Source organism: Myxine glutinosa, chromosome 7, assembly GCF_964187855.1.
Source record: "Myxine glutinosa chromosome 7, kmMyxGlut1.1, whole genome shotgun sequence".
Classification (NCBI taxonomy): Eukaryota; Metazoa; Chordata; class Myxini; order Myxiniformes; family Myxinidae; genus Myxine; species Myxine glutinosa.
Window position 1 is genome coordinate 103,671,416 of NC_136267.1, and position 21,637 is coordinate 103,693,052.

The 21,637-nt window shown below is 47.6% G+C and overlaps 1 protein-coding gene across 1 annotated transcript in view; it reads right to left on the bottom strand.

The window, feature by feature from the left end:
- LOC137431612 (neuropilin-2-like) overlaps positions 1 to 21,637 on the bottom strand; it is a 350,182-nt gene that overhangs the window by 48,600 nt on the left and 279,945 nt on the right. The gene's annotated exons all lie outside the window — the stretch shown is intronic.

The window sequence follows — 21,637 nt, forward strand, 5'->3', positions numbered from 1 at the left end:
TTTTGAGATCCAGATTTATTGCGAATTCTAAAACTTTTTTGCATTTTGGCAACTAACTAGCTTTCTTAGAAAACAACATATACCATATAGACATGGCCGTCAACAACTTCATCAATAACACAAGTAACTTCTTAAGTGGATAACCACACAGTAAATGTGACTTCGTAAGTGGATAACCACATCGTGGTTCTTTTATCCGTTATCATTTCCAAAGTACTTTTCCCACTATGTAGGAGCAGTGTCACAATCATTATGTTGCCTCAACTTGGCTTTCTGTGGCCTTGAATAAATTGTGACAAATTGGACAAGATTGTCAATTTGCTATCTGACAATATTGATTAACTGCTTAATAGAGATGATGACGATGGTGATGGGCTCAATACTTGAGGGAAGCCGCAACTGCATAAAAGGAAAAGTGGATAGAAACATGTCTGGTGTGATATCAGATGATTAAAAGGTCAAAGGTTGAATGCAGTGGGTTATCTTGTGGTGGTGCAAAGATGATGGAAGAGCAACCAGACAGGAATATAGAGGTAGGCTAATCCAACAGCGTTTCCCAGTTCCTCAAAGCATTACCTCATTGAAACCTAAGACTGAACCTCATGAATAAGTGAATTCGTGATGACAAGGTGCTGTTTCAATAAAAACAAGACCAAAAGTCTAACGGTGGCGTAGCCTGGCTTGTAAAATATTATAAACCACAAACACACATGATTAGCGTTTTAAACAGTGGCTAATGCTGTTCATAACATTAAACAAAGAAATTTGGAGGAATCCAGACATCCGTGAGGTAAGTTTTATTTTTATTTTTTGTATACAAGATCGAGGCTCGTGTAAGAGCTAACCTCTCGTACAGATGGCAAAAACTGGATGGTAGAAGCATATGGATAAAGTGAGCAACAAACAACAACAACACTCAATCCCAAACACCACACCCACGTGTGCACAACACCCAACAACAAAGTTTTACTTGCAGAACTGAATGAATATCTACTGTAATCTATATACCCTACAAGGGTTGGAGGTGTGCTCATTTACCAAGCAGCTAGCTAGTGCTTGCCAAGCCAGCCGTTCCTTAACGGTTTTGAATGGAGTTCTTGCTTGAATGCTTCAACCACTTGGCGATCTCTCCACAAGAAACGTGGTAAATGAACACACCCAATGTTCTTGAGACCCGACTAGAGATCGACTGTAATCTATATACCTCAAAAAGGAATGACCTTTCCTGCCGCTGTCGAAGTGAGCGGGTGTTTACGCCATAATGACGTCATATACGTATTGACTTAGCATGACGGCCAAACACAAAGCTTCGGCTACTTTAATATATATTAAAAAACCACCTTTAGAGGCCATTTTTCCCCGCAAAGCGGGGGTTGGCCTTTTTCGGGAACCGTGGTTGTTGTTGTTTTTCGGTCCCCTTTTTGAAGCAATGTTTTACGGCCGGATGCCCTTCCTGACGCCAACCCTTTTTGCCGCCTTTAACGACAAACAGGGAATTACCAGTGAACTGGTACTCAATTAGCCGACCTCAGAAGGATGACAGGCTGAGTCAACCCCCCTGGCGTTAATTCAGCAATCGACCGGGATTCGAACCCAGGATCCTAGGAATCCTAAGCCAGCACCCTAGCCACTAGCCCAACACCAGGGATACTTTAATATATATAAGATATATATATTTAACCTCCAGTAATGTTGCAGTCACTACAAAGGGATTAGTGTTACGATTAGATTTACTATAATAATAACGCTACGTTATTATTACGAAAATTATATATATATTTTTTAAACCGAGGTGAATTCCTTACTTCCGCTTTTACACCGCTTCAATCTAACAACTTTCCATTCACGACATTGGGATTAAAGTGTTCTGGTTATATTTATTATAATATTATTATTACCACGAAAACGATACTACTGAAACGATACCACTGTATTAAGAACCCTGGGTTTAATTTGTCCGAAGCGGACGGTGAGTCATAATGCCTAAGCTAAGGCCTATACTTACTGTATTGTTGGAAGAGACGTAACGCCGATGATTTCGATATTTGATGGTCATTTTAACAATCGGTTTGTTTGTGTTTCACACTGAATGAAAAACGTGAAGGTAGAGCATGGCGATTGTGATATATGACAGGTTCGACAATATGTTCGGCATAAACGGCATATAAATCAAAATGGCGGTGCGTGGAGAGTCAGCTGCAGCACCGCCGTAATGACTTCAGATGTAATCACATCACCTTGTCATGTGACCAGATTCTCAGCTCTGATTGGTATACGTTTGAGGGGACATACACACATACATACATACATACAGACAGACGGACAAACACTGTTCTAGACGGCTCTGCCTGATGGGCTACGCCGTAAAAACTTGTGATCTATCATATAAAACACAGTTTGTGTGTTTGTACAAATGTCTGTCCCCCTTCAACAAGGTAGGGTTTAAAGGCCAATATTTTAACATGAATGAGTGTTTACTACGGTCTATTTTTGAGGATAAAACAAACTCGAAAAACATTTTCCATAAAAGAGTATTTTTGTCTCTTCTATTGGAATTGTAGACGGTGGCTTGCAAACCGAGCCTCAAGGGCGGTGCATAGAAGTGTTTAAAAAAAACAAAAAAACAATAAATACAAGGCGCAATGAGGTGAAATTCGCTGCACATGATGTGCAACGTACGCAGAGTAAAAGAGTGTTCATTTACATCCTTATGATGTCTTATAAATAAAGAAGATAAAAGCACATCTGACACGAGGCCAAGGCTTCATACTTTGGCATGCTCACGAGGCTGTACTGTCAAATAAACTGTTCCAACCCTTCATTTTTGACGGGCTTTTGAATAGTGTGTGTGTGTGTGTGTGTGTGTGTGTGTGTGTGTGTGTGTGTGTGTGTGTGTGTGTGTGTGTGTGTGTGTGTGTGTGTGTGTGTGTGTGTGTGTGTTTACATATATTTTTTATTGTTGTTGTGGTTTTGGCTCTTGGGGGGTAAAATTATCAATCTTTAGTATAACGATAGTTATTACAAGTGTTTGTTCAGTCAGCATACTGTATTACATGTGAGTAGATATGTGTCGCATATATGTTAGATAGATGTCTCATTTATGTTCTTTACACCTCTGAACACTCTTCTCTTTCCACATTGACTAAGCATTTCAGTGCAGAAATGTGTCTGTGTCCTCCCTTTGATCTCTCGTAAACCCTTCAAACAAGTTAAAACCAGACATCCCATATCCTGTCAGCTTTGCTTTCCAGATAGCTAACAAAATCATGATTATCTTGTGCCAGAATACAAAAACCCGCATCAAAAACCCTACATGCACTACATCCATGGAGCCAGTCTGGAAATGACACCCACCACATCAGCACTTTAGCATGCCAATCATGTGGAAACCTGACCCCCGCGACTCCTACAATGAGAACCGTGGGGTTTGGAGGGCATGCGGAGTGGGGGTGGGGGGTCATAAAGGGGGTGCACACGAGCTGTCAGTGTGAATCTCCAGGATGGAGAGGGAAAATCGTCTTATTAGTCTTATCTTGGTGTCTTGGAGCGAGAGTCGGTGATCTCCGAAGTTGGAATCAGTCATTCAGCCCCCTGACCATAGTAGCACAATCCCTGAAGTCTGTCCATATAGTCTGGTCTTGGAGTGCCAAGTAGTAATTAGAACTGTCTGAGTAGTTTAGTCTCAGCTCTCATCATCCTTCCAGGGTGCGCGGCTGATGCATGTCGGCTCAGGGACTCGTAGAAGTAGGATACGATAGCTCGGAGTGGCACTGAGCAGGACCAGCACTACGCATGGGATGAGGTGGGCCAAGACTGAGACACATTGTGGCCGTAGGGGATAAGGGGAATGTTATTGATGCACATATATGATTGCTGCTTGTAAATTCGTGTGAACTTTAAAAACATGCTTGAGAAACACAGTATGATCTTGACGCTGTTGCTGATAACTCGCCAGCAAGTGATGAAACTGGTCTGGCGGTTGAGCAGGCATGTAGTATTGAGATTCTCATGTATGTGCGACTTGTGAATGTCTGCAGCTGTAGAGGAACCCGGGCAGGGATTGAAACAGCAAAGTGCTTAACCTGTGTAGCTTTTATTGGTTGCTTTATACAGCAGTTGCATGGGCGTATATGGGCGTATATATATATATATATATATATATATATATATATATATATATATATATATATATATATATATATATATATATATATATATATATACACATATATATACAGTCGTGAAAAAGTAAGTACACCCCATGTAAAGTTTTGACTGTTTTCAACATATTTCAACATACAGCTATTTGATCTTCATTTCAACAATATTGATAGATAAAGGTGATATAATATAACAAATATCATGGAACATTTACATTTTGTAGTCCATTGTATAATTTAAATAAACATAAATGCAAATTTCGCATGTGGAAAAAGTAAGTACACCCCTACATTTATCACTACTTCAAATACCTAAAATTAGAATCAGGTGCACCAGCTCAGGTGCAAATGATTAGAACATCATTAGAGAGGATCTTGGACGAACATGTCTTATTTAAACCTCAGACATTTAGTTTGGTTCACTCTTTGTTGTTGAAGTGTGCGGCGTCACCATGCCGAGATCAAAAGAGCTCTCTCAGGCCTTCAGAATGAAGGTTATAGATGCCTACGAGTCTGGGAAGGGATTAAAAAAGATATCCAAACAATTTGAAATCAATCATTCGACTGTCCGGAAGATCATCTACAAGTGGAGAAGATTCCAAACTGCCAAATTGTTCAGGCCAGGCTGCCCCAGCAAGTTCAGCCCGAGAGCAGACCGCAAGATGCTGAAAGAAGTTTCTAAGAACCCAAGAATGTCATCATGGGACCTACAGGTAGCTCTTGCCACTGTTGATGTCAAAGTGCACGAGTCAACCATTAGAAAGAGGCTGCACAAATTTGATCTACATGGGAGGTGTGCCAGGAGGAAACCTTTGCTGTCCAGAAAGAACATTGGGCAAGACTAAAGTTTGCCAATGAACACCGAGGCAAAGACCAGCACTTCTGGAACAATGTGCTCTGGACAGATGAGTCAAAGGTAGAGCTATTTGGCCACAGTACCAGAAGACATGTTTGGCGAAAACCAAAGACAGCATTTGACCACAAGAACCTGATACCAACTGTAAAGCATGGTGGTGGAAATATTATGGTTTGGGGAAGCTTTGCTGCATCATGGCCTGGGCAGCTCACCATCATAGAATCCACTATGAATTCTTCATTGTACCAGAGGGTGCTTGAGGATAATGTGAGGCCATCTGTCGGAAAGTTGAAGCTCAACCGAAGGTGGACCTTGCAACATGACAATGACCCTAAAGATACCAGTAAATCCACCAAGGAATGGCTGAAAAGAAAGAAATGGAGGGTTCTGGAATGGCCAAGTCAAAGCCGGATCTAAATCCCATCGAGATGTTGTGGGGGGATTTGAAACGAGCTGTGCATGCAAGAAACCCCTCAAATATCGCACAGCTGAAAGAATTCTGCATGGAAGTGTGGGCAAAAATTTCTCCCAGTCGATGTCAGAGACTTGTAGACAGTTATAAGAAACGCCGACTTGAGGTTGTTTCTGCCCAAGGGGGCAATACCCCATGGCTATTAGAGCCAAGGGTGTACTTATTTTTTCCACATGCGAAATTTGCATTTATGTTTATTTGAATTATACAATGGACAACAAAATGTAAATGTTTCATGATATTTGTTCTATTATATCACCTTTATCTGTCAATATTGTTGAAATGAAAATCAAATAGCTATTGTTGAAATGTTGAAATATGGCGAAAAAGTCAAAACTTTACATGGGGTGTACTTACTTTTTCATGTGACTGTATATATATATATATATATTCTGTATATATATTCTGGATATGGAGGTGTTGTTGTTGTTGTTCGCACTGGCTGGGGGTGGGGTATGTACGCATCCAGGTGCAGTTGCTGCATGTGGATGTGTATGTGCCCCTGCTGGCCCACCTTAGCTGACCGTATCGAGGTTGAAGGGCCGAAACGGGATGATGCTGAGGACCTCGACTGAGGACCCGGTCAGTGCGGCACACTTGTGACCAGGTGTGTTTTTAACTTATATATATATTGCTGTGGATATGAGAATGGTTTGTTTTTTTGTTGTTATTATGTAAATTGTTGTTAAAATATCGCCCTCCTTACTCCAGTGTTGTATAAAGGTCAAAGGGCGTTCCCATAGTTAGCTCCATAAAGCATACATGAAGGACACCATAATATCCCTGTTCAGTAGCTTATTTCCTTATTATGTGTATTAGGGTAAGGCCTTGTCTTCCATTAAGATGACACTCCATTGCACCAAGTGAAATAAGATATATTCCCTTTCATGCCCCATTCCCACTCCCAAAACTTCTATTTCCAAGTACAATAGCCGCCATTAAGCATGTGCTCAGCTCGGGGAAGAAGGGCGTGCCCGCCCATCGTCATCAAGGGTGGAGTCAGAGGGCCTGTGCCCACCAATCAGGGCCGAAGCGAGCTCACCGAGGGGCGTGTCCTGAAGGCCGGCGGCTTGATCGCCTGGGGCGCTATAAAAGCGCGCGCGCAAGAACCGAGTGTGTGGTTGGACTGAGTTGGACTGAGTTGGACTGAGTACGAGAAGAGTTGAGTTGAGTACGAGAAGAGTTGAGTAAGGGATCCCCAAAAGAGCAGCTCCAGCCACCGCAAGTTCAGTCACAGCAGCTTCAGCCACAGCAGCAGCAGCCACAGCAGCTTCAGCCACAGCAGCTTGGGGGCCTTGACGGCAGTTTTTGAGCAGGGCCGCGAAGGAACGGCGGCTGTTAAACGCGCTGATCGATAGAGGGCGGCGGCTGCTCATCCCCGACCCGACCATGCTGCGGTTCCAGCTGGACCTTCCTCTCCCTCCAGCCATCCACCTCCTGCCATTCCTATCATCCTTCCCCGCATGAGTCTGTCTTTGTTTGTTCTGTCCCTGGGTATTAATTAAGCTTGTATAAGTTAATATTTGCACTGTGTCACCTGCTTTTTCCATTTTCCCTGTATATAACCTTGACTGCTCCTTTTGCTTAGTGTGTGTAAATAATAAATCCTGTTACTCTTCTGTACGTCTTCTTCTTCCTCCTCTTTACATTCGGTCGCTTTAGAGGTTTCCAAATTGAATACCTGTGGCGCGATTTCGGCCAACGTCCAGGAATCGGGTTAGTCGGGGTAACGTTCGGCCACGGTGCCATCCGCTCGGCAAAACAACATCTTATCCGCGGTCCGTAACAATATATATATATATATATATAAATTTATATATTTAAATATATATATATATATATATATATATATATATATATATATATATATATAAAACACAGTTTGTGTGTGTGTGTGTGTGTGTGTGTGTGTGTGTGTGTGTGTGTGTGTGTGTGTGTGTGTGGACGTGTGTGTAATGTTACCGATAGACTCCTAAACGGAGAGGCTTACGTGCTTGATATTTGGCATAGACATGGCCATTGAGCCTGGGACGAACATGGCCGAACTCAAAATATTTGACGATCCATATTTTTTATTCATATTTACCTCAGCGCATTTCAGCGCACGGAATCAACGAAATCAGAGCAGGTGTGCGCTGATTCGCTCAGAGTGATGACGCTATGACGCTATGAACGCTATGATGCTATGAACGCTATGAACGCTATGAAAAAAAAATCGCTATGACGCTATGAAACGCTATGAACGATATGACGCTATGAAACGCTATGAACGCTATGAACAAAAAAATCGCTCGCTTTACCAAGGGGCTCGCTCTCCCCCCGTTCCCCTCCCCTCCCCTTCCCCCTCCCCCTCCCCTCCCCTCCCCCGCCCGGCAATATATATATATATATAATTCCAGTAATCTCTGTCTGTACGTCTGTACGTCTGTACGTTTGTTTGTCTGTGACCGCTGTTTCTCGACAACCACGGGTCCGATATACTTTTAACTTGCCAGGTATATTGCTGGGGACCCGAGGATGTGCCTTTTCAAGGTTTCATATTAATCGGACAATTACTTACCGAGCTATGTCCAAAAAACGATTCAACCAATCAGAGAGCAGCGAACGATCGCGTGTGCCGAACGTGGAGGACACACTCTGCCTCGGATGGCACATTTGACAGCGTATTCATTTATTTCACGTTTGCAAACTATGTTGGCGTTAAACTATGTTTTAAAACTAATAAAACCGAATTTGCGATTCATTCGCTTTCCTGCGCGTTTGTGCACGCGATGGCGATTTCTTTACCAAACTCCGGAAGCCGTTCGCTTTGGACCAAACCATTGCATGTAAATAGAGGGGGGGGATATAATTTTAGATATAGATATAGTACGGGCAATGCCCTAGTATCTATAATTCCAGTAATCTCTGTGTGTATGTTTGTATGTTTGTATGTTTGTATGTTTGTATGTTTGTATGTATGTATGTATGTATGTTTGTCTGTGACCGCTGTTTCTCGACAACTACCGGTCCGATATACTTGAAACTTGCCAGGTATATTGCTGGGGACCCGAGGATGTGCCTTTTCAAGGTTTCATATTAATCGGACAAGTAGTTACCGAGCTATGTCCAAAAAACGATTCAACCAATCAGAGAGCAGCGAGCTATCACGTGTGCCGAACGTGCCGAACAGACTCTGCCTCGGACGGCACATTTGAGAGCGTATTCATTTATTTCACGTTGGCAAACTATGTTGGCGTTAAACTATGTTTTAAAACTAATTAAAACTACTTTGCGATTCATCGTAACTGCGATTCGTAACTGCCGTTCGCTTTGGCTTTGCGAATGGACCAAACCATTTCATGTAAATAGAGGGGGGGGATTGTCACCGTACTCGCAAGCCGTTCGCTTTGGACCAAACCATTTCATGTAAATAGAGGGGGGGGATATAATTTTAGATATAGATATAGTACGGGCATGCCCTAGTATATATAAAGCAGTAAAGTATGTTTGTTTGTTTGTCCTCATAACTCGAGAACTACTCATCGCAGAGAAAAACCAAAGGCATATTCGGAATCAGTACGTCTCAGAGCAACTACAGCACACCTTAAAATTTAAAAACTTCGCGTTTTAAAATTATGACGTCATCAGCGTATTTCGGAACGTTAATTTTTCAACTTCATATTCGGAATCAGTATGTCCCAGAGAAACTACAGCACACCTTAAATGTTTTAAAAACCTTCGGGTTTTAAAATTATGACGTCATCAGCGTATTTCGTAACGTTAATTTTTCAACTTTGACGACAATGACTTCCGACTTCCGGGTTCGGAATGCGGGACCAATGCCATTTGACAGGGAATAAAAAATAAATGCGACATTCAATTGACGACAATGACTTCCGACTTGACTCCCCCCTCCCCTCCCCCCTCCCCCTCCCCTCCCCTCCGCCCTCCCCCTCCCCTCCCGCCCCCTCCCCTCCGCCCTCCCACCCCCTCCCCCTCCCCCCTCGCTCCTCCCCCTCCCATCCCTCCCCCTCCCCATCCCCCCCTCTTCTCCCCTCCCCACCCTCTCCTCCCCTCCCCCCCCATTCCCCCCGCTCCCCTTCCCCCTTCCCTCCCTTCCCCCACCCATGCCGGGTACTTCTGCTAGTATATATATATAAAGGGGACATGTAAGACGACTGGAATACACAGCCAGGTCGCAAGCCACAGTGTTGTATGTCCTGGGGTTGTACTTCAGCAGGGAAAGGATGTGAGGAGGAGAGTGAAATGGCCAGGTATGGGAGAAAGGGGAGTATGGGAGAGAATGGATGGAGTGGTGTGTGTGGTGCTTCAGAGGTTGAAAGGAAGGGTGGAAGATAGATTGAGAAAGATGAATGAGACTGTGTTTGAGTATGCGTGTGTCACGTTTGGAGTGAAAGAGTGTGTCGAGAGGGGTGAGAAGGAAGCACGTTTGAGCAGGAGGCAGAGGGAGATCCATGAGTTGAGAATGGAGTTGAGGAGCTTGAATGGAAGATGGAAGAGGACAGTGGAAGGGGAGAGGAATGGGCTTGAGTGTTGACGAAGCAGATGAGGGTGAGGTTGGTGAAGTTGAAGAGAGTGGAAAGAATGAAGAGGCGAAGAAAGGAGAGGCAGAGGAAGAGAAAGAGGTTCTTTGAGATTCATTTTCAGTTTATGAAGGATCTGTTGGAGCCGTCTCAATTTGATGTACTGAATCAAATCAAATCAAATGATGAGTCTGAATTAATTGTTGTAAAAATCAGATCTACAACATTGTCCCAATAGTGAGTTTAATTCAGAATCGATCTCTAGCAACACCTACAAGAAATCAACAAGCATCATATCATTATTCAGTAATCATATAAGTAATGATGGATTTGCAATTAGTACAAGCAAGCCTGGAACATCTAGTAATACGCACCATCTGAGTATGCACTACCACACAGAATAAATGTCACAGGAATGATCGGAGCGCTGTCCGTCCGAGTTCTTATGGGAGCCTCTCAGTGGTCAGAGGCAGCATAGCACCTGGGTTCAACTTAGACACAACAGAAGGTACCGAAGGAAGAGTTGGAAGATCACCTGCATGTCACGTATGCAGACACAAGGAGGAACGAAGTGGTCCAGGGCATTGAAGGCTTGGTGAGACCGACAGAGCCAGGTGTTCCATTTGATTTGTCAGAGCCAACGATGTCTGAGGTTGAGGCAGTTTTGAGGAAGGTACGGGCGGCATTGGCTCCATGACCAAGTGGAGTGCCATACAAGGTGTTTAAGAGTTGTGAAAGCATCAGGCTGTATCTGTGGAAGACTGAAGGTGGTATGGAGGCAAGGAGTGATGCCCAGTCAATGGAGTAGGGCGGAAGGAGTTTATATTCCAAAGCAGGAAGAGGCTGTGACACTTGAGCAGTTTAGACCAATATCATTGCTCGATGTAGATGGGAAGATATTGATGGGTGTCTTTGCGGCACGACTCTCAGGCTTCATCAGAGAGAATGGTTTTGTGGATGGTTCTGTGCAGAAGGCAGGAATACTACGATCACCAAGATGCATTGAACACTCGGCAATGGTCTGGCAAGTGTTACAGGAGGCAAAGAGGCAAAAGAAGGATGTTGCAGTGGTATGGCTGGATTTGGAGAATGCATATGGGTCAGTGCCGCATGCCTTGATCAGGTATGCCATGGATTTATTTTGGATGCCACGGAGATTTAGGGATTTTTTGATGGCATATTATGATCAGTTTTGGATGCGGTTTGAGACACAGTCCTATGTAACAGAGTGGCAGAAGTTGGAAGTGGGGATCCCGATGGGATGTACCATCTCCCCAATTTTGTTTGTGCTGGTTATGGAGTTGTTGATACATGCGGTGAGTGGACATGGGAAAGCAGTGGAGCTAGACCCTGGTCAGAGTTTTCCAGCAATGTTTGCATTCATGGATGACCTGACAGTTGTCCAACAGTCGGCTGATGCAGCAGTAGAGGTACTGGGATGACTGGAAAGGTTGATGCGGTGGGAAAGAATGGGCTTTAAAGCAAGAAAGTCGAGGATTGTGGTAGTGAGACGAGGAGTGGTGGATAACATACACAGGTTTGAGCTGGGAGGGGGGGGTGGTTCCATCATTGACAGAGGCCCCTGTGAAGAGTTTGGGAAGATGGTATACAGTGGAGTTGAATGATGTGGTAAGGGTGGAGGAGGTGAGGAACAAGCTTTTTAAAGGTTTGAAGATGATTGATGGTTGTGGTTTGCCAGGTAAGTTGAAGGTGTGGTGTTTGAAGTTTGGATTGATGCCACGAGTACTGTGGCCATTGATGATGTATGATATTGCGATTGGGCATGTAGAGAGGATGGAGGTTGTGGTGAGCGGTTTGTGATGAGGTGGTTGGGAGTGCCACGCTGTTTGACAAACATTGTCTTTTATGGTCAGGGTGAAAAACTCCGGTTTCCCTTGACCTCATTAACCAAGGAGTTTAAAGTGGTGAGGGTGCGGGAGTTTATGATGTTGCGGGATTCGAGTGATTCAGTGGTAAAGAATGCTCTCTCAGAGAATAATGGAAGTCGGAAGTGGAATGCAAGAGCAGAGGTGGATGAGATGGAGGAGCGGTTGCAACAGGAGGAGGTCGTGGGGATGGTACAGCACGGGAAGCATGGCTTGGGGTGGATGAAGCATGAGCGATGGGGAAAGGCATGTGTGAAAGAGAGGAGGAAGATGGTTGAGAGGGCGGTGAGAAGAAAGGAGGAGGAGGGGAGATATGTGAAAGCAATCAGACAGGCACAGCAAGGTGTTTGGACTAGGTGGGAAGGTGTGCGGGTGAGAACATTGCAGTGGAAAGAGATTTGGAGGATGGAGCCAATATTGTTGAGTTTCCTGTTGCAGGCAACATATGATGTGCTTCCGTCACCAGTAAACTTCAGATTGTGGGGGTTGTTGCAGGAGGAGAGATGTTCTTTGTGTGGAGGTTTGGGAACGGTGCAGCATGCACTGAATGCATGCTCAGTAGCATTGGCAGCAGAAATATACAAGCGGCTGCATGATCAGGTGCTGGCGGTGGAAGTGCAGATGGTGCAACGAGAGAGAGAGAGACAGAGAGAGACAGAGAGACAGAGAGACAGACAGACAGACAGACAGAGAGAGAGAGAGAGAAGAAGAAGGAGAAGGAGACCGATGGGGGAGAGGTGTTGTTTGTCAAAGAGGGCCAAGTGCTAAGAGGAGGAGGTGGAAAGCAAGAGGGCTGTCAGATGCTTGTGATTGGCAGGTGGTGGCAGACCTAAAGCCACAATTGGTATTCTCAGAGGAGATCTGTGTGACAAGGTTGCGGCCTGACATTGTTATCTGGTCAGGTGCAACAAGACAGGTCATCTTAGTGGAATTGTCTGTACCTCGGGGAGAGAACATGGAGGAGGTGCACGAGAGGAAGAGAGGAAAGTACAGTGAGCTTGAGGCAGAGTGCCGGGAGAAGGGTTGGCGAGTTTCGTGTCAGCCATTTGAGGTTGGGTGCAGAGGGTATATTGCCAATTCCTTTTCTGCATTTCTTGCTCGGCTTGGAATGTGTGGGACAGAAAGAAGGAGGATGTGTGACGAAGTTGCCCAGGTTGCCTTGAAAGGCTCACTCTGGATATGGAGGAAGTTTATGGAGGCACTTCGAACGGTGTTGGTTGAGGTTGTGGGTGGTGGTTCATTTCAGTCTGAAGGGGTAGTGACTGAGCGCGACAGAGAAATGGAGATGTGTGAATGGTGTGTGTGTGTGTGTGTGTGTGTGTGTGTGTGTGTGTGTGTGTGTGTGCATGTGTTGCAGGAGTGGGTGTGGTTTTGCATGAATGTGTTTTTGTTTGAGTGGTGCATGTTGTAAGGGAGGTGGTCGGTTGTTTTTGTTTGTTTTTTTGGGTGCGTGAGTGAGTGGATGAGGGGCTGTGGATTCTGGGAGTGGAGGTGGTTTTGTTGTTGTAGTCTGTGTTCTCACTGGCTGGGGGTGGGGGTATGTATGCATCCGGGTGTAGCTACTGCATGTGGAGGCGTATTTGCTCCTGCTGGCCCACCTAAGCTGACCGTATCGAGGTTGAAGGGCCGAAATGGGATGATGCTGAGGCTCTCGACTGAGGCACACTTGTGTGAGGCACACTTGTGACCAGGTGTGTTTTGAAATAATATATATATATTATATATATATATTGTTGCGAATATGGAATTTGGCCTCCATATCCGCTTGTAAATATTCCCCTATTTTCTCCAATACTCCCCAACTTTCCCCAATCCCCCATTCCCTAGTCCCATTGCATGTAAACAACAATCAGTAGAGCCGACCTTCCCCTTATTCCCCCATTAAATGTCGTGCCCAGGTCCACCGCACCACACGTAGACAACTTTCGGACATCTTCCTAGTTATTCTTATTCTATGTCAGTTAAGGCCTCGTCTCCATTAATTATGACTCTTCGTTGCACCAGAATGTGATTATATGGCATCAGTAGTGAGTTTAGGACCTTTCCCATACCTCCTTCCATCTTCTTCCCCAACAATTACAACAACAACAGAGGAGATGGCGGCGGAGCGGGGGAGGATGCGTCCTCACACCGGCTCGATTAGCTCCAGACCATGCGCTCCACGGGGTTACCACGAAGGGGCTCCTTGTCAGCTCCTCGTCAAGGGCGGAGCCTGGTAAACCCCCCGCACGCACCCAATGAGAAGCAACGTGCCGATTCCACGAGGCGGAGCTAACGAGCCGAGGGCGTGTCACTCCCCGCCGGATATACGCGGCCCCGCGCCGGATGTGACGAGAGATGCGCACCCAGCTTGGAGAAGGAAAGCCACCTGCGAGCGCTGAGTCAGATGCGCACCCAGCTTGGAGAAGGAAAGCCATCTGCGAGCGCTGAGTGAGATGCGCCTCAGCTTGGAGAAGGAAAGCCACCTGCGAGCGCTGAGAGAGATGCGCCCCCAGCTTGAGCAGACAAGACGCCATCCGAGCGCTGCGACCTCCCCGCATCTCTGGACCGGACCGAGTCGATTCTGACCTTTGAGCCCAGGTGCACCTGGAGCCATCGCTACCCGCCTGTCCTTTCCATCAATCCCCGTGTGAGTCAGCATTTTGTCCCGTTTATCTGTCGTCTGTTGGGGTTAATATAAGAGTGTGTCTAAGTGCTTGTCTTTCTATGCTGTCCCTCTTGTAGTTGTAATCTAACCTTCCGCCTTAATATAACCTCCTCCGGAGGTCTTGAGAACTGAACCCCTGGTGTCGTATTGTGTCATTATAACCCAGCCGGGTGTCTTCTTTTTCTTATTGAGCCAGCATCGCGCGACTTCGTCAACGTCGAGTATAGTCGGGTAATTTGTGCGGACACGACGGCCATTCCGCTCGGCCCACTTTAACATCAAAGTCGTGTCTGTAACAATTGGTGTCGGGAGTGAGATTCGAGGCCCGACCAAATTTTGAAAAAAAAAAAAAACGAATAGAGGAAAAAAAAAATTTGGTCAAAATTTGGAGCGGCCGAAATTTGTTTTGTTTTACGAAACTCGAATTTTGCAAGTCGCGCTATGGCGGATCAAGACGGCTGGGGTCCGGTAGGGGAGAGTGAAGCAGGGTCGATCCAGGACCAAAATGAGGGACAGGAGGAGAGCGAAGCAGTGAGGGCGGCAGGTTCGCAAAATAGCGCCGTCACGCACGAAGAAGCAGGCACGCAAAATGGCGCCTCGCAAGAGCGCGCGGTAGCCGAGCCCGCTGTATCAACGGGCTTTAACATGCAGCCGATTGACATACAGGCCCTCATTGCGCAGCTACAGGCAGCTGTACAGATGAGTATGGGGAGCCAAATTGAGCGATTGAGTGAGCAAATGGGGGTAATGAGGGACGAAGCGAGGGGTACCAGTGAGGGGTTAGACAATAATTTTGAGAAGTTAGACAAGAAATTTGGGAAGTTAGACAATAATTTTGAGGGGTTAGACAATAATTTTGAGAAGTTAGACAAGAAATTTGGGAAGTTAGACAATAATTTTGAGGGGTTAGACAACGGGATAAAAGAGGTGAAACATGGGTTAACGGGGGTAGAAAACAGAATGGCCGCTCAAGAGAATCAAATGGAAGGGATGCAAAAGGGGTTAGAGGGGGTAGAAAATAGAATGGCTGCCCAGGAGAATCAGATAGAGGGAGTGAAAAATGGGTTAGAGGGGTTAGAAAACAGTATGGAAGGCAAATTGAGGGACATGAGGGACCAAGCGGAAAGGGAAGTTAACCAAATGGAGCAGCAGATAGAGGGGGTCAGAATGGGGGTAGAAACCAAACTGGATGCTCACAGGGAGGAAATGGAGCAGATGAGGGTGGCATCTGGGCAGGAGATGCAAGTGATGGGAGAGCAGATCAGAAGAGGAGTGAGTGAGGAGGTCGGAGGAGTGCGCGAGGAGGTGAGGCACTGTGAGGAGCACATGGAAAAGGAGGTGAGAAAGGGGACTGTAAAGTTACAAGGGGGCATAGAAGACCTGACGCAGGAGGTGGAGCAGCTAACAGAGGGACAAAAAGAACTAACGGACCAGGTAAAGAGGAACACTGCGGTATTAGGAGGTTTAAAAGCGACACAAAACGACATAAAAAACGACTTGATAGCGACGAAGAGGGAATGTCAGATGGTACGTGAGGGACTGACAACGAGGTTGGACGAGGTGATAGAGGTAATGGAGACGAAGGACCGGCAGGTGAGGACGCACCTGGAAACGGTCAAGGTAGCCTTGGAGGACGAGCTTGAGGAGACGTACCGGGGAATAAAAGAGGTGAAGCACAAATTAGAAGAAGTGGAAGAAGGGATGAGCGAAATTAAGAAGCGACGGAGAGGGGATAAGAAAGAGATAAAAGAGGAGATAAAAGAATTGGTCCAAAGTCTGTGTTTGGATCGTGATGATGTGCTCATTAACCGGATGAGGGATTCGCAGGTGATGGAGGAGAAGCGAAGAGGAAGAGGACCCGGTGTAAGTGGTGACCAATATGGTCGTGCGTATGATGCGCCAGGGGATTTAAGAAGCTTGGGGATTGGTTTGGATCCGGGTGTTCGTGAGAGGCCGTTGGTGAAGTGTGCGACAGGTCTGGTGTGCGAAAGAGGAGGTGTGCAAGAAAGTCCGACTCTGGGGTGTGTGAGGAAAAAGTGCGTGCCAAGGAGTGAGTGTGCTGGCGAGAGTGAGTCGGTCGTAGCGCGTGTGCGAGGGGGCACATGGAAGCGCGGTGTGGTGAGTGTTACAGAGGGTGTGACGGGAGAGTGTGCGCGAGGAAGGTGTGTGACGGACAGGTGCATGGGGAAAGAGTGCGCTGTCAAAGGCAAGGAAGAATGCACACCTGTGGTGAGTGTTACAGAGGGTGTGACGGGAGAGTGTGCGCGAGGAAGGTGTGTGACGGACAGGTGCATGAGGAAAGAGTGTGCTGTCAAGAGTAAGGGGGAGTGCGCTGTCAGGAATGGAGGTGAAAGTAGTGAGAGTGACATGGAGCGTGAGTTAGTTGTGACAGGTGAGCGAGGATGTACACCTGGGATGGAAGGATGCACACCTGGAATGGTAGAGCGTGAGTGGGAATGCACGCTGGAGTTGGTGGTGAGGCACGTGGTTGGGTGTGCGAATGAGGGCACACCTGTGATTGTCACAGAGGAGGTGACCGAGGAGGGGGTGCGAAGCGGTGTGTTGGTGAGGTGTGCGAGCGACGAGTGTGTGCCAAAGTGTTCGGTGGTCAGGTGTGTGACCAGGGCTGTGAGTGGAATGAGGGTACCTGGGTGTGTAAGGAAAGGTACGAGGAGCATGGGCACGGCTGGATGTGTGAGCAAGGAACGGGCTGCGGGGTGTAAGCGTCCAGGTGAAGCATCGACGTTACACGGGTTAGAGGTTAGAGCGACTTTTAGCCGAAGCAGGCCCTCGGTGCGTGCCGGGCCTCGCTTTGAACGGCCGCGTCCAGGCTCCACTAGGCGGAGCTGGCAGCCCGATAGAAAGGGTCGTCATGGCGACCACTTTTTGGTGAGACGTGCCGGCAGGTCGAGATCGGGGCATTGGATGGCTCCGTGCCGAGATGGTGCGTGGGATCTCGGCCCGGGTAAGCCCCCGTCCCTGCACCGAGTGCCGGACGCATCCAGCCGCTGGCACAAAACAACCAGCATCCATTGCTTGGCTTCACGAAGCCGGGCTTTGGACAGGGATTGGCGCACCGAGAGGTAGTAGTGAGTAGACTGGGTGATGAGGTTAGTGTTTTGGACCCAAAATTAGAGAAAAACAAAATTTGATGATTGGCAAGGGATTGGCAGTAGTGATTGGCAGATGATGGGTAGTGATTGGCAAATTTTTAATTTGTTGAAATTTGATGTGCAAAATTGGTAGTGCGAGACCCCCGATGTGGTGGGATGGCAAATCCACCATCCTTCCCATGTGGGGGCAAAGGAGCAATAGCTTATGGGGTGTATGGCAGTGAAAACTAGCCCGGGTGGGTTAGGATATTGTGTGTAGGGATCTAGAAGATGACATTAGGTGACGTTAAGTTTAGTTAGTGACTGATACCTGTAGTGGGGACGCAGGTAGATTAGTGTGGATGATAATGACGTGGGAGCGCAATAGTTTAAAGGGACGACTGGGAAGCGCAAGTTTCAGGAGGGAGTAGTTAGCTGAGATGATGCCGTGTGTGTGAGGATGGAACAGGTGTGATTGCACAGGTGTGCAATTGGACAGGTGTGTGGAGCAGTGTATGAGTAGTGAGTGTGTGGATCAGCGCGAATGCGCTTGGGGAGAGAAGGGTGCAGGTGGCACCAGGTGTGAGAGCACAGGTGTGCAGGTACAGGTGTGTGGAGAGAGTTGGAGTGAGTGGTACGGAGTGGTGTGCATGGTGCGAAGGTGTGGATGGGGGAAGAGTGGACCCCTTTCACGAGACCCGGGGCGGGTAGTGTAAGTGTTAGGTAGAGGGTACAGGTAAATTGTGGTTGGATATTGGCATTTGTGGTGCGGTTGCAGAATGGTGTTGTGAATGGGTGCATTAGTGTTGTGGAAATGGCTGGGCGTGTAGCCTGTTAGTGTGTGTAGTTGGTTGGGCACTCCACCACTGTGAGGATGTCGGCCAGGTGAGGCCGCAGGTGGGCTCTGGGAGCCGGTAGTTGTGAGTGGGTGCCTGAGGATCCCGGGTGTGGATCGGGCAGCCCAGTGCCAGAGAGGGCACGGAGTGGGGAGAGAGCCAGAGGGCCTTCCCCAGGTAGTTAGGTTAGGGTGAGGAGCAGGTAAGCTCGGAGGCAACTGCAGTGGTGGAGGTGTGCAGGTGGGTAGACCCACTGGGAGAGGTACACGCCACAGCCCAGAAATTGTACGAGGGCACCGGGAGATGAATCGGGGGAGTGAGACCCCAAATTGAAGAGCACCACAGTTTGGCCAATGGGAATTGGTTTTTAGAACCCATAGTGTAAGAGGGCCAATGGTTTGGCTGGAGGAAGACCCCGGGTAGTGTAAAGTTGTTAAAGTCACTTAGGAAATAGTTAGGATTGATGAACCTGTCGCACCATACGCAGCCACTTACCTGTGGTGATGATGATGACTCCACACCTGTGTTTTCTTTGTTTGTGTTGCAGAAATGAGAATTGTTGTTGGATTTGTGAGACGCATCACGACGTGGATGAGACATTGGGGTGATTCCATCTCTCCCTCCCTAGGAGGGACTGATGATGAATTGGTGATGGCAAATTTTGATGTTGAGTTGGAGATGGCAAATTTTGATGAGAGTTGAAAATGGCAAATTTGATTGGTTAGGAGGGAGAGAAGACGAATTTGGTATATGGGAGGAACGGGGAAGACAGTAGGGATGTTTGTTGATTTGTAAAGTAGATGTTTATGGGTAGTGTTGTGTTGTGTGGATACAGTAAGGGGTAAGGGAGGGGCCATGTAGGTTACCTGGTGGGGGGGGGGGGCGTACGATAGGAACGTACCTGTCTCACCTGGTTCCCATGTGCCCCCAGTGTGCATCACCTTACATTGCGTGCACTTTTGCGCCCTTACCACCTTACTCACTTGTTTCTTCTTTTGTCTCCCACCTCCGAGGATCTGGCTTTGGGGTAGAGAGAGAGGAGAGAGAGGTGCTGGCTGCGCAGTTGTGGGCCTGCACTTTCGCTGTTTGCTGCCGGGATCGATACACCATATGGACCGCAATGTTTGTGGCCACCCACAATGGACCGCAGTTCGTTTGCGGCCAAGCACCACCCGGGGATGGACCTATGGATCAACGTGGCACCTATGCCATACAGGTGAACCACTAATAGTTAACACCACCAAGTGCACCACAAGAAGAGCAAGAGACACCTGCAGGGTTAGGGGTTGTCGAATTTATTTTTATTCCAATGAACAATGGTGACTGCACCGATTGGTGGTGGGGTGGTGCTGTTGATGCTCGGGAAGGGTGCTCTGCACGTTATTAAAGGCCGTCGGCCACAGAGCACTCGTGGGTTGGTGTATCGATGTTGGCAAGCGCGCTCTCTCTATGCATAACATCTGCATGTGTTCCTCCAAAAACAGGTCCTGGATCGTAGTGTAGATATCAGCGTAATCTTGTAAATAATGCTCCCTACCGGCTGTATGTTTAGTTTGAGAATTCTTTCCGGATTCGGTTATCCTGTGGGTGTGTTTCTGTGAGGAGAAGGGTGCAACGTCGCAGGGGGACATATTTACTCATTTGTGAATATCTGTAAAACTGTCGCACTCAGGGTAGAGTTAATAGTAGAGGGAACTACATTGCGTGCCACACTAAAGTAGGTAAAAATTTATCAGGTCGGGACGCCCCGAGGGTAGAGAAGGGTGCAATGTTGCGAATATGGAATTTGGCCTCCATATCCGCTTGTAAATATTCCCCTATTTTCTCCAATACTCCCCAACTTTCCCCAATCCCCCATTCCCTAGTCCCATTGCATGTAAACAACAATCAGTAGAGCCGACCTTCCCCTTATTCCCCCATTAAATGTCGTGCCCAGGTCCACCGCACCACACGTAGACAACTTTCGGACATCTTCCTAGTTATTCTTATTCTATGTCAGTTAAGGCCTCGTCTCCATTAATTATGACTCTTCGTTGCACCAGAATGTGATTATATGGCATCAGTAGTGAGTTTAGGACCTTTCCCATACCTCCTTCCATCTTCTTCCCCAACAATTACAACAACAACAGAGGAGATGGCGGCGGAGCGGGGGAGGATGCGTCCTCACACCGGCTCGATTAGCTCCAGACCATGCGCTCCACGGGGTTACCACGAAGGGGCTCCTTGTCAGCTCCTCGTCAAGGGCGGAGCCTGGTAAACCCCCCGCACGCACCCAATGAGAAGCAACGTGCCGATTCCACGAGGCGGAACTAACGAGCCGAGGGCGTGTCACTCCCCGCCGGATATACGCGGCCCCGCGCCGGATGTGACGAGAGATGCGCACCCAGCTTGGAGAAGGAAAGCCACCTGCGAGCGCTGAGTCAGATGCGCACCCAGCTTGGAGAAGGAAAGCCATCTGCGAGCGCTGAGTGAGATGCGCCTCAGCTTGGAGAAGGAAAGCCACCTGCGAGCGCTGAGAGAGATGCGCCCCCAGCTTGAGCAGACAAGACGCCATCCGAGCGCTGCGACCTCCCCGCATCTCTGGACCGGACCGAGTCGATTCTGACCTTTGAGCCCAGGTGCACCTGGAGCCATCGCTACCCGCCTGTCCTTTCCATCAATCCCCGTGTGAGTCAGCATTTTGTCCCGTTTATCTGTCGTCTGTTGGGGTTAATATAAGAGTGTGTCTAAGTGCTTGTCTTTCTATGCTGTCCCTCTTGTAGTTGTAATCTAACCTTCCGCCTTAATATAACCTCCTCCGGAGGTCTTGAGAACTGAACCCCTGGTGTCGTATTGTGTCATTATAACCCAGCCGGGTGTCTTCTTTTTCTTATTGAGCCAGCATCGCGCGACTTCGTCAACGTCGAGTATAGTCGGGTAATTTGTGCGGACACGACGGCCATTCCGCTCGGCCCACTTTAACATCAAAGTCGTGTCTGTAACAATATATACTAGCAGAAGTACCCGGCATTGCCGGGCGGGGGAGGAGGAGGGGATGGGGAAGAGGAGGGGGGGGGAATGGGGGGGAGGGGGTAGGGGGAAGGGGGGGGGGAGGAGGAGGGGAGGGGGAAGAGGAGGGGAGGGGAACAGGGGGGAGGGGGGAGGGGATCTCTAGTATCCACT